Here is a 9,360-nt window from a genome sequence, read left to right on the forward strand (position 1 = left end):
AACATCACTGTGAGGATTACCTTATTCCTTCTCTTTCAGAATCACACCACACAGTTGTGGCACTGTTCCTGGGAAGATGTATACTCATGTAATGAAGAAAGAAACAAAAAATTGAGCATACATTCAAAGCTAGAACCTCAAAAATGAAAACATTGCAATACCACCAAATGTTTTTCTTACAGTGAAAAAAGGCAGGCATTTGCAGTCATGCTTTCTGAGTTCCCTGTCCTCTGCTAGGATGGCTTTCCAGACCCAGGGGCCACAGCCATGGCAGCGCAAAGGAGCCGAGCCCAGTGGGGGGGTGCCATCTGGGCACTGTGGGCAAGAGGTTACAGCAGGATCTGATGACCCTCAGGATGTCTGGCAATGTAAGAATTTTGCCTTCCTGAATCAGACAGACTTTTCAAATAGGTGGGGGCCATCCATGGAGCATTTGGCACAGTGTATGAAGGAAGACCTGATGTATAAGCTCTCCTGGAAGTTCCCCACTGGCTATGCTTACAAGCTTTGCTATACCTTCACCATCTTGCCTCAGTTAGTATTTAACATTCTCAGCTGCCAACATCCTGCTACCACCCCACCATGGACACCCAGGGGAACATCTGCCTGGACATCCTGAAGAAATAGGGGTCTCCCATATCCATCAGGACCATCCCACTGTCCCCCCAGAGCCGGCTAGGAGAACCCAACGTTGTAACATTGATAGCCCTTAGGACCAATACATGCTGCTGAGCTCTGAAAAAAAAAAAAAAAAAAAGCTTACATCCTTTAAGAAGTAGCTGCAGGAAACCTACTCAAAGCAAGGCTCCAGCCAAGAACCCTGCCTGATTGTCTACTCACTCTACTTTTTTGTCTTTGTTTTTTCCTTAGAGGGTCTGTCCTTTCCTTCATCCCTGTTGAGGACTCTGTATCTTAGGCTGTGGTGTCATTTTTGTTTTGTTTTGTTTCTGTTTTTGGTTTTAGGTTTTTTTAAGTTTATTTTTTTTATTTTGAGGGAAGGGGAGTGACAGAGAGAGAGAGTATCCCAAGCAGGCTCCATTCTGTCAGTGCAGAGCCCAGCAGGTGACATCATGACCTGAGCTGAAATCAAGAGTCAGATGCTTAACCAACTGAGCCACCCAGGAGCCCCTGTTTCTGTTTTTTAAATTAAGTCTCTTGTTAAGCCCTTGTGATGAATATATTAAATGAACACATTGTTTTTATTAATAAAGTAAAAAGAATAATGAAAGGATGCAAAATGTATAAATTGGTCCTTCTGTTTTGAGGGGAGAGCCTGATAGTCTCTGCATTCCTTCTATCACTTTGCTGTTTTGGCAGATCCCCATGTCTCCATAAAATTTAACTTCCATTACTTAATAATTGATGTGTCTCTTTTCCTAAATATCATAAATACTTCCGAGATTGCTCTGTCAAATTGGAAATGTACCATTGGCATATTTGTCTTTCCTTATATGCATCATAGTAAAGTAAAAGCATGTTACTCTGCAAAAAAAATTAACTTCCTCCATATGCCAGGTCATACCCATTCAGGATATTTCCATGACCTGCTTTACTATTCCTATCAGAATGATGGCATTAATTCTTTTTTTTAAATTTTTTTAATGTTTATTTATTTTGAGAGAGAGAGAGAGAGAGACAGAGCACAAGCCAGGGAAGGGCAGAGAGAGAGGGAGACACAGAATCTGAAGCAGGCTCCAGGCTCTGAGCTGTCAGCACAGAGCCCAACATAGGGCTTGAACTCACAGACCGCGAGATCATGACCTGAGCTGAAGTCGGATGCTCAACCAACTGAGCCCCTCAGCGCCCCTAATAGCATTAATTCTAAGAACCAGTATATTCTACTGTGAAATTATTAGATGGTTACATTTTCTCCAGAGCTGAGGATGTTAAATACTAACTGAGGCAAGATGGTAAAGGTATAGCAAAGCTCTTTCCAGGCAAAGGCATGCACAATGTTTCTGGTAGTTTTTACTTCATGGAATAGGGAAAAACCAATTTCAAATCAAAAGCTGGATAATATTTATCTAGAGTTGTATTCATTAGGAAACAACCTCTGGAAGAGCAGCTATAATCAGATTAATTTCTGATAAGGAACTAACATGTAGTGTTAAACATGACACAACTTGAATTTTGTACTTAGTTCAAAGTCTGAGTAAAGTGGAACTGTGATAGGATTCACTATTTTATATCTTCAAGTCACGAATGATAATGTAAAAATTCTCTTGATTTACCTTTTTTTTTTTTTTTGTAAAAAGGGTGACTCTACTTCACATTTTCTGTCAAATACTCCCACCTCATTTTTTCTTCCAAAATAAAACTTTTTATTATCTTACAGCTCAGGGTGTCAAAGTGAGGTCTCTTAAATTCCCTAAAGATATCTCCTAAATACTTTTATTTTGCCTATCTACTCTGGAGAAATGTTGAAGAAGAGTTCATAAAACACCTGAGCCCCAAAATTGCAATAACTTCTTAACGTTTATGTGTCCTTACTCTGCTGTGAGATCACAGTGGAATTCTATATCCCTAGGAAAATTCCATTAGTTCACAGCTAGAGATCAATATTTTTCAAAAGATTTGGATATTTCCTATTTCCAAGTACAGAAGATTACTTATTTCCAAGTAATCCTTTCCCCTTGTAAAGGATTACTGATCTCTAAGGAAGGATAGGAGGAATGTTCAGTTCAACGAGCATATATTTGATATGATTTCAGAATGTTTCCCAAAGGATCTCACTTCCTCATAGTATAAGATACTGCGGGTTTGAGAATCCAGGTATTGGGATGAATGGCTACAAGTGATCTTATATCGTGATTCAAGTCAGGCTTTTATTATTATTGTTGTTGTTGTTAATATTATTATTTAACTTCTATCTGTTCACCAAAATAGACTTCGTCTTCTTCCTTGGACCACAGCAAGGTTACAGTTCCAGTTCCCCCTGCAACTGCACGTGGCCACATAACTGAATTTTAGTCAATTGAATATTACCTTAATATTTAATAATATTAATTATTAGGCAAGTGATGCTTGGCACTTTTAAGCCTGGTCCAATAAAAACTTCTCACATGGACTCCTCCATATTCTTTTCCTTCCAGAGTAACTCAGGGTCCTCATGGAAGCATATTTTTTTGGAAGTTGGCAGATGTGTCATGAGCCTGAACCACTGGATGGCTTTGTGACACCTGTATCCTCTCTCTTCAACCTCCAGCCTGGAACCATGTTGGATTGTTATTTAGGCAAGAAATATATTTTCAGGGTGTTGAGCCACTGTATATTTGGGTGTGTGTTTGGGGTGTGTGTGTGTATTTCATACATATTTTCACAGTCCGACCTACCTTATGTAATACAGGCTTTAGTGGCCTGTCCATGTATTGTGAATCTCTGAAACTCCATGCCCCAATTAGTTGCCACCAAGGGTCTCAGATGATGCTAGTTATCACAATTACTTTCTTCATCCCATGGCGATCATGACCAATATGCCTCTGATCTCTATCAGGAATCTCATTTCAATTGCATCTCCTCTCACTACTGTATAGTGCTTATAAACAAAACAAAACAAAACAAAACAAAACAAAACAAAACAAAAACAGCTATTAAAGCATCTTTCAAAGATTTTGACATGTATAATAATAATAAACATAATAAACATAATAAACATAATATATAATATATATTAATATAATAATAATAATAAACATAATAAACATAAACATAATAAAAGAAAATAGTAGGTAATAATTCATAGATGTTCTTTAGCATTTCTAACTACTAAATCTTTGAATTCCATTATTTTTTAAAAATATCTTATTTCAGCTTCATTTAGTATGCATTGTCATTGAGTCCAGGTTTTGGTCATAAAACTGTATAATTAAAATATTTCCAGCTGTTAGATATAGCATAATCATTTCCAAATGTTGTATGTCATATCCTATCTATAAGTTAAGTGTATAAAAAAATCTGGGTGTACCTAGATGGCTCAATTGGAGGAACATGTGTGACTCCTGATCTCTGGGTCATGAGTTCAAGCTCCACATTGGGTGTAGAAATAACTAAAACAATAAATATATAAACTTTATTTTTTTCTAAAAATCTGGAGATAACAGGGCGCCTGGGTGGCTCAGTCAGTTGAGTGTCTGACTTCAGCTCAGGTCACGATCTCACGGCTCATGGGTAAGAGCCCCATGTCGGGCTCTGTGCTGATAGCTCAGAGCCTGGAGCCTCCTTCAGATTCTGTGATTCTCTCTCTCCCTGCCCCTCTCCCGCTTGCGCTCTGTCTCTCTCCCTCTCAAAAACAAATAAACATTAAAATTTTTAAAAAAATTTTTCTAATATTTATTTATTTTTGAGAGAGAGAGAGAGAGCATGGACAGGGGAGGGTCAGAGAGAGAGGGAGACACAGAATCCGAAGCAGGCTCCAGGCTCTGAGTGGTCCGCATAGAGCCCAACGCAGGGCTGGAACCCACCGACCACGAGATCATGACCTGAGCCTAAGTCGGATGCTTACCTGACTGAGCCACCCAGGCGCCCCTAAAATTTTTTTGAAAAAAAAAATCTGGAGATACAAAATGTAAGAGGTAGGGAATGAAGACAATTGACCATAGTTTTTTTAAAGGTGTAATTTCTTTAGGTTAGAAAGTTGCAGCATTTACAAGCAAAGAAAGACATTAGCAAAGGAGGGAAGAAAGATGGCTTCAAGACAGCTTCAAATAGCAAGTGAAGCTCTGTGGGATTTGGGGCTCAGTATGTACAGTGTCCTCTGAATCTTTCCATATGGGCCGACACCAGTTCTTGGACTCATGCTTATTCTAATCAAAGCTTTAACTTTCCTCTCAGAGATCTGGTGATTAACTGAATTCAACAGGTGTTATAATTTGGCAGACTGTGGATTCAAATTTTGCCTTTGATTCTTGGCTCCTGCAGGTATACAACTATCACTATAATATGATTATAGAGAATTTGGGGATTTCAGTATATGCATTGAGAATTTAAGGTTTTGAGCTTTCCATTCTCTGTCTCTGTCTCTATCTCTCTCTCTCTTTCTAAGCTGTCTGTTATCCTTTTAAAAAATAGCCAAACTCAATTATTCTGGAATTTCTCTTTTCTTTGTTAAGTGTTCTAAAGCAGAGGGAACTTGGTTTTATAGAAGCCTTGCTTCTGAAGGACATTTTATTCCTCAATAACACAGCTGATAATTTAATTAGAAATTTCATTCTTGAAAGTTATAGTCTGTAGAAAACCGGTATGATTTTGTTTAGCTTGAGGATGAAATAGGTGAGAGAACTAATTCTAGATTCTTTGAGCATCTATTTCCTGTCCTATACTGAATAGTACCTGTTGTAACATCTCTGGTTAACCTACGTGAAGAGTAAATTCACATAGGGACTATGGAGTGGTAAAAATATCAATGGGACGCCTAGAGAACCAGTTTTCGGAATAGATGGGAGAGAGTAGCTCAGATTATTTCTTAGGCATGTTTCCTTAGAGCACCACCTGCCTCTGGCATCGCTACCACTGGACATTCCTGAGTTTCGTTGCACTCAGTTCAAGCACTGCACCATAGTCCTCTGTCCTTCAGTGCAGATGCTTTAAGTAATCTGATTGCTCCTTGCATGGAGTATTACTTCCAGGTGATAAGACCCTTGGATGATGAGGAGCTCAAAATGACATGTAGCTGCTATGGTAATGGCATCATGGAAGACCAATGGGGTTCTAGATATTTTAATTCTTTTCTTATCATTTTATTTAACTTATCCAAAATACTCTGATTGTAAATGAAAATTCCAGTCAAATCAGTCCAACTGTGATTGTCAAGAACCAAACAACTGTATAGAACTGTCACCTTACCAACTTTCTAGCCTCTTCCTCATGGGCAAGTGGCTATTTAGCTAATACAACCAGGTATCAGTCATGGTTACCATTTGAATGGACATTTTAAGGTCATACACATACATTGTCTCCCCTGCCTCTTTTCTTTGGGGGTTCACAGTTTCTTGGGTTTGGTCATCAATACTTCAGGGATTACCTAATGTGATATAATTTCAAAATCTAATTTAAGGATTAGGAGAAAGGTTCCACTTAGACCTCCTATTAATCCTATCTCCTATTGGAAGGTATCAAGCACTTTGTTTCTGAGTAAAACGGTAACATTGCCCTGTTTTTCTGTTTTGGGGGGAACTCTCTGGGAATGAGAAGTGATGGTCCAAATAGATTTTGCATATTCCCGGGCCCTCTAACAAAATAAACATTCTCAAAACATCATTCACAGTACCAAAAAACGTCTTCGCTAAATTAACCAATGACTTTTATCTGGAATTCTGGTATAATGCAGAGACAGCCTCAGACTACTTTGATTAGTTATTCTTTTGATCCCTGTATTGTCCATTAGTATTTGAAAGAACTAAGTCGATATGTTTTTTCTTCAAACAAAATGATATTTTCAACAAGATCTCCTAGGAATGCACATGGGCATTACAGTTTGAGAAGCTGCCCCAGGCCTTGCATTTACTGAGAACTGCTCCCCTCACATAATCTCAGTGCAAGCAACCTTGCTGTCCAACCAGTACCTCCTTCTTCCCAGCTCACTCCCCTTGCTGTGCTGATTCCAACAGTCCTTTCACCCATCATTCCACTGATTCTACCACTTTTACAGGATCTCTCCCCTACCACTGCCCCCACCATCCCCCACCCCAATTTTCTTACTCCCTTCTTATCTGGCTTGGATTCAATAGCTGGCCATTGTCATTATTATTTCTTTGCATATACCCTCTCCTTCATTTCCTTTTCTCTCTCCATGGAGTTATCTAACAAAAATAACCCTGGTTGAACCCAATTCCCTGCCTTCCTGTGCCTGCACCTTCCCAGCAAAATGTGGCCATTGAAAACCACAGAATAACCTTGCTGATTGATGCTTCTTTACACCTTCTCCTCTTCCCTCAAGTTTCCAACACCTCTTCCTTGTCCACACTTCAAGCTGATGACCTTGCTTCCTGTTTCCCTGAGAAAATAGAAGCTCTCAGAAGGACAAGTCCACACGTTGTGGCACTTTGTCCATCCAGCTCCCTGCCTCTGTGCCCACACTCTGCTTCTGTTACTCTTAGTGAACACCTACCTTGCTGGTATCCAAGGCCAAACCTTTTCTGCTTGCTCACTCAAGGACAGCTTTCCAGAAATTGCCCCGTGCCCCACATATTGCATTATCAAATTTTCCCTTACTACTAAATCATTCTCTTCAGCTTGCAAATAGGCTTCCATTCTAGAAATAAAACAAAATGAAATAAAACAAAAAACTCTGGGGCACCTGGGTGGCTCAGTCAGTTAAGCTTCTGACTCTTGGTTTTGGCCCAGGACATGATCTCACAGTTCATGAGTTTGAGCCCCACATCTGGCTCTGTGCTGGCAGTGTGGAGCCTGCTTGGGATTCTTTCTCTCTTCCTCTGCCCCTCTCCCTCTCTCATGTGCTTTCTCTCAATATAAATAAAATAAAACTGAAAAAAAATGATATTTTGAGATAACTATAGACTCACATACAGTTGTAAGAAATAATACAGAGAGATCTCAGTTACCCTTTACTCAGTTACCCCCAATAGTAACATTTTAAATTATAGATTAACATCACAACCAATATATTGACATTAAAGTGTCAAGATGCACAACTTTCCATCACCACAAAGATCTCTCATGTTGCCATTTATAGTCTCTGTCTCTCAGTCTTAAGCTTTGTCAACCAAAAACTTGTCTTTCATTTCTATAATTTTGCCATTTCTAGAGTGTTACAGAAATTGAATCAGACATATTTAACCTACGGGAATTAATTCTTTTTTTACTTAGTGTACTTATGTGGAGATTTGTCCAAGTTGTTATGTATCCCAATAATTTGTTACATTTTATTGCGGAGCAGTGTTCCGTTGTATGAATGTACTACAATCTGTTTAACTACTTCACCAGTTGAAGTAATTTGGGGTTGATACAAATAAAGTTACTGTAAACATTCATGTACAGATTTTCGTGCAAATGTAGGTTTTCATCTCTGCAGTAAGTGCACAGAAGTGAATTTGCTTGGTTGTATGGTCGTTGAATGTTTAGTTTATTGAGAAACTGCCAAATTGTTTTCCAAAGTGGAAGTAGCATTTTACACACCTACTAGCAATGTATAAATAATCTAGGTTCTCTGTATCCTTGCTTTGGGTTTATTTTGCCTTTTTCTTGTTTTTTTTGAAGTGAATGCTTTTATCATTGATAGGAGACCTCTTTTTCTTGTCTCCTGTATGTATACATTTAGTGTTATAAATTTCCCTGTAACACTACTTTAGCTGAATTCTGCAAATACATAGATGTTCTGTTTCATTTTCACTAGGTTCAGTTCATTCATTTAACTATATGTTGTTTAGTTTCCAAGTGCTTATAAATATTACTGTTATCTTTCTATTACTGATTTCTGATTTAATTCCAGTCAGGTCAGAGACACAGTCTATATGATTTCACTTCTTTTAAACTTGCTGAGGTTTGTTTTATGGATATAGAGCTTCTTGGTTTAAGTTTCAAGGCCACTTGAGGAGAATGTGTATTCTGCTCTTGGATGGAGTATTCTGAAAATATTGGTTAGTGGTTAGATCCTATTTGTTTTGTTTTGTTTTTAAAGAGAGTGAGGAAGGGACAAGTAGAGAGAGAGAGAGAGAGAGAGAGAGAGAGAGAGATGAATCTTAAGCAGGCTCCTCCACGCCTAGCACAGAGCCTGACAGTAGGGCTTGAGCTCATGATTCTGGGATCATGACTTGAGTGGAAATCAAGAGTCGGACACTCAACTAACTGAACCACCCAAGTGCCCTCAGATCCTGTTGATTATGTTGTTGAGCTTGCCTAGATCCTTATGGTGTTTTGTTTGTTACTTTGATTTATTATTTTTTAATTTATTTTTGCTTTTCTGTCTAGTTGTTCTACCACTGTTGAGAGAGAAACACTGAAGCCCTGAACAAGAATTGCGGATTTGTCTATTCCTCCTTTCAAGTCTATTGTGTTTTGCTTCACATGATTTGCAGCTCTGTTGTTTAGTGAAACACATTTAGGATTGCTACATTTGTTTGGTGAAAGTGAAACACATTTAGGATTGCTACATTTGTTTGGTGAATTAACCCTTTTATTATTGCATAATGTAGTTTACTGTCTCATAATTTTCCCTGATGTCTACTTTATCTGATACTAATATAACCACTCTTTATTTTTTTGATTTATGTTTGCATGGTATATCTTTTTTCATCCTTTTAATTTCAACCTATCTCTATCATTATACTTGAAGTGAGTTTCTCATAGATTGCATAGAGTTCGGTTATGCTTTTTAATCTACTTTGTCAATCTCTGTTTTTTATT

At 38.3% G+C, this 9,360-nt stretch overlaps 1 pseudogene; it reads left to right on the forward strand.

Moving 5' to 3' along the window:
- The first annotated feature begins 280 nt into the window (after positions 1-280).
- On the forward strand, positions 281-3,533 carry LOC121034222 (ubiquitin-conjugating enzyme E2 C-like; annotated as a pseudogene).
- Positions 3,534-9,360: the final 5,827 nt, after the last annotated feature.

Source organism: Herpailurus yagouaroundi, unplaced genomic scaffold (assembly GCF_014898765.1).
Source record: "Herpailurus yagouaroundi ecotype Mexico unplaced genomic scaffold, PumYag 159, whole genome shotgun sequence".
Taxonomy (NCBI): domain Eukaryota; kingdom Metazoa; phylum Chordata; class Mammalia; order Carnivora; family Felidae; genus Herpailurus; species Herpailurus yagouaroundi.